The sequence below is a fragment of the Triticum aestivum genome, chromosome 5B (assembly GCF_018294505.1).
Source record: "Triticum aestivum cultivar Chinese Spring chromosome 5B, IWGSC CS RefSeq v2.1, whole genome shotgun sequence".
NCBI classification, from domain to species: Eukaryota; Viridiplantae; Streptophyta; class Magnoliopsida; order Poales; family Poaceae; genus Triticum; species Triticum aestivum.
In genome coordinates this window covers 57,970,058-57,974,782 of record NC_057807.1, presented here as the reverse complement: position 1 = coordinate 57,974,782, position 4,725 = coordinate 57,970,058, and the positions used below count along the sequence as shown (strand labels likewise).

Genomic DNA, 4,725 nt, shown 5'->3' with positions numbered 1-4,725 from the left:
TCATGTCATGCATGCAAGTTGTAAATTACTCCCTCTGTTTCTAAATATTTGTCTTTCTAAAGATTTCAACAAGTGACTACATACGAAGCAAAATGAGCGAATCTACGCTCTAAAATATGTCTATATACATCCGTATATGATAGTTCATTTAAAATCTCTACAAAGACAAATATTTAAAAACAGATGAAGTATATTTTTTGCATTAGCATATCCATGCAACACTGCCCCATCATGAATTTTTGCATGTAAATCATCAGTTAATTTTTTAAATTAGGTTTTATGCTCTCATATGCATGGTATATGGGTTGGCCGCGGCGGGGTTGCCCATGGCTGCCACGGCACCAGACGCCGCAGCGATGGCCGTGGGGCCGTCCACGGAGCGGGCTGCGGTTGCGGCCGAGCCGCCGGCGCAGGTGGCAGCGCAGATGTCGCAGAGGCGGAAGTCGAAGCTGTCCCTCTCGACGGCGTCAGCGCGGGAGAAGAGGAACGGCGCGCCCGTGGCCAGGTCGTAGCAGGGCACCAGCAGCGATGCCACCGTGTCCCTCAGCGTCGCGTCGCCGAACACCCGCCGGAGCGACGACGAGGACGATGACGCCGACAACGACGACTTGTCCGACGACCTCTTACCGCGCCTGAACAGCGCGGCCCACCTCCCGCGCCACCCGCCGCCGCCGCCCCACCCGCCCTTCCTGAGGCTCGCCGCCACGAACGCCAGCGCGTCGGCGGCCGTATACTTCGGCCTGCCGTCAGCACCCCTCACAAACAGCATCGCCGCGAGCACACCGCCCGCGCCGGCCCGGCGTCGAAGAAGTCGGCGACCCGGGCGTCGGGGTCCCTGGCCTTGGCCCGCAGCGCGGCCTCGAGCCTGGCCAGCGCGGCAGCGGCCAGCAGCGCGTCCCCGGGGCCCGGGCCGCAGCCGTCAATGGCCAGCACCCGCACCCTCGCGCCCCCACCACCAAGCGCCCCCTCCCCGGCGTGCCCGGCAGCGAGCACACCCCGCCCCCGCCAGCGCCACCACCGCCACCGTACAAGAACTTGCTCTTGAGGAACGAGAAGATCTCGTAGTTGAGCTTGCCGAGGTCCACGTCCACCTGCGACGGCGGCGAGGCCATGGGAGCAGGGCAGGGCAAGGAGTAATGGTGGAGGGGGAGTGGGAGCTTTCGTTGAATGGGATGTCCTTATTTACTCTTCCGACTGCACAGCTGCACTTTAGCTACATGTCAGCTGACTGAGTTTTACATTTTGGGTCAGTCGATTTTTTTAACCGTTGATTGTTGCTCCAAGATGTGTGCTAGTTGTTTTTTTCCTGTTGTGTGTGCTGTCCTGTATTGGGCTGCATGTTTTTTGATTGACCCCTATTTTGGGTCAGTCAATTTCTTGTTGGGCTGAAGCCCGTTACGTGTCTTCTTATTAGGTTGTTTGTGTGCGTTTTTCTTCTGTTTTTGGTCGTTTTTATAGGTATATTTTGGATATTGGGTGAATACAAAATATATACACATAAGTAATTTATAATATGTTTATAAATTGTAATTCTGTGAAAAATGCACTATTATGTGCTTATTTCTTACAGAATATTAAAATAGTATGGTTTCATTATAGCTGTATTTTATGTGATAATTCCACTATCATATGCATATTCTTGCATACTATTGAAAGCACAATTGCTTGTATGTATTGTTTGTAAATTTTGTTATAGTTCAATTATTTCATAATTTCTTTCTTCTTAAAGGGAAATATCAATGCAACTAACTCATTCTTACTTAGAAAACTTCATTATTTTGATTTTGTTGTAGTAGTTATTTCATATTTTTTCTGAAGGGTAACACCAAAACCACTAATTCATTTTTTTCTTTCATAACTTCATTATTTTGTTTTTAATTTAGTGTTTGTTTCATTTTCTTTCTTTTTTAATGGTAATACCAATGTCACTAGTTCATTTCTTCTCAGAAAACTTTCGTTTTTGTGAGGATTCTATTATTATATACTTATTCTTGCATATTATCAAAAAGTGCAATTTCTGCGTAAATTATGTGCAAATTTCTCATTTTTGTTAATTTTTGTTTTCTATTTCTATGGATTTTTCTTTTTCCCCTTTTCTTTCCTTTATTGGTTATTTTTTGTGGGTTTCTGGCTGAGTGTAATTATATGCATATAAATACTGTATAATATGTGCAAAAAATGATTATATGATTATTTTTGCATATTATGATAAAGTGCAATTTCAATGCATAGTTCTGCACAAGTTTTCTTAATTTTCTTTCTTCTTAAAGGAAATGCATTATTTTCAGTTAACTATGTGTAAATTATAGCAGAATGCGAAAAATGCCCTATTATATGCTTATTCTTTGCATATTTCAAAAGGTGCAATATCAGTGTAAATTGTGTGCAAGTTTGAAAGTTTTTTCTTTTTTATTTCCTTTATTGGTTATTTTTTGTTTTTGTGGGTTTTTGACTGAGTGCAATTATATGCATACAAATAATATATCATATGTGCCCAAATCTCATGATTATATGATTATTTTTGCATATTAAGATAAAGTGCAATTTGACTGCAAAGTTGTGCGCAAGTTTTTTTAATTTTCTTTCTTCTTAATGGAATAGATTATTTCAGTTACACTTTGTGTAAATTATAGTAGAATCCAAAAAATGCACTATTGTATGCTTATTCTTTGCATATTTCAAAAAGTGCAACAGCAGTGCAAATTGTGCGCAAGTTTCGAATGTTTTTTCTTTTTTCTTTCCTTTATTGGTTTCTTTTTTTTGTTGGTTTTTGGCTGAGTGTAATTATATACATACAAATAATATGTAATATGTGCCAAATTTCATGATTATATGATTATTTTTGCATATTACGATCAAGTGCAATTTGAGTGCAAAGTTATGCGCAAGTTTTATTTATTTTCTTTCTTTTTAAAGAAATAGATTATTTCAGTTACATTTGTCTAAACTATAGTAGAATGCGAAAAATGCACTATTATATGCTTATCTTTGCATATTTCAAGAAGTGCAATCTCAGTGCAAATTGTGTGCATGTTTTGAAAGTTTTTTTCTTTTTCATTTTCTTTCTTCTTAAAGTGTTTTGTACTTTCCTAGAAAAATTCAGAATTTTGTTTTGTTTTTGTTTTTTGAAAGGATTATACCAATCCGAAGATTTGGTTCTTCTATAGAAAACTTCATTTTCTAACCTTTTATTTCATTTTTAGTTTTCTTTTCTTTTCTTTTGTAAGGATAATGCTGATGTCACTAATGTATTACTATTTAGAAAACACTTTTTTGCGGAAATCTCATTATATTATGCTTAGTTTTGCATAGTAATAATACATTTTCCACCTATGTGTATGTATAAAAATTAATTATGTGTGAAAGTGCTATTGAACGGTGAGACTGCACATGTATAAAAGTAAATATACATGTGTAAGATTGCACATATACCACTAACAATTGCATGCAAATATGTGTGACAGTGCTATTGATTGATCATCTTTTGTTTAGTCCATTCATTGGTTATCTACAAAGGCTTGGCCAATACTATACTGCCGTACCCGGCTGGAGCAGCCCATGGTCCAGCTATGGGCTTGTGCAGACGCTGCGTGGCGCTGCCTGGCATTGTGCGGATGCTGCGTAATTGACTGAAACAGAGTTTGGTCAATCGACTGACCCAATACTCATTTCAGTCGATTGAGGAGTAGCCAGTCCCGCGCAGCTGAACCGCGCAGAGCCCACCCCGCCTCCCCGCTTATAAATCGGAGAGACGACGCTACAGTAGTAGCAGTAGAGTACTGTATTACGAGCCAAACCCGCAATGCAACTGTAGAAGGCGTATTCCTACCGAACCCGTGTCCACCTGGGCGGCCATCTGGACTTCTGGAGGGAGGGAGCGGTGCGCGCTTGGCGGGTACCACGGAGGCTTCGCTGACTCGTGGGTCCGGAGGCCGCTGACACGCGATCCACATTCGGCGGGTCCGGGCGTCAGTGGGCCGGCACGGGCCGCACGTGCGAGCGACGGGATCGGGGAGGTGTCGGGGCATGGAGCTGGCGGGGCCGGCCAGCTAAGCTGCTTCCGCGGGCCCGCGCTGCCAGTGGGCCTGTCCGGGTAGGTGGGCCGTGGGAGGGATCAGGGTGACCTGGCCGGCCACCTTTCATCCTCGCTCGCTTGCCTGCCTGGCTACAGCATGCAGCAGCAGCTTGGCGTAATTGCACGGCTGCGTAGGCGCAATACAGCTTGATCAGTTGATCTAGTGTAGTGCAGTAGACTGCGGAGTTCGTACTACCGCGTTCATGGTCGCGGCACGTCTGGCCTATCGGAGGCCGATGATTATTGGTGACCCAATAGAGTAAATTGCACAGAAGTACCACAATTGGGGCATTGGAAGCAGATTGGTACCAAGATTGGTAATTTTTACATGTCAGTACCAAGATTGGGGCGAGCCGTTGCAAAAAAAGACTAAAAGTGTGTTTTATACGTATTGACAGAAAAGCTGACCGATTGGGCCCGCCCGTCAGGCGACACGCTGGCCAGTGCGCGCGTGCCCGCGCGCTGACTGGGCGCTGACTGGGACGAGGCCGGCTCGCACCGTTTAGGGCGCGGCTGGTGCGGTCGAGCCACACCCCGACCCCGCTCTGCCCTCTTCCTTCTCCTCCTCGCCGGCGGCTGCCTCCCCGCCCGCCCCGCCGCCCGCCACACCACGCCACCGTAGTCATGGATCGAACTGCTTAGGCGCTGTC

At 45.0% G+C, this 4,725-nt stretch overlaps 1 pseudogene; it reads right to left on the bottom strand.

The window, feature by feature from the left end:
* Window positions 1-277: 277 nt before the first annotated feature.
* On the bottom strand, window positions 278-3,607 carry LOC123114628 (patatin-like protein 3; annotated as a pseudogene).
* Between the last annotated feature and the right edge of the window lie 1,118 nt (window positions 3,608-4,725).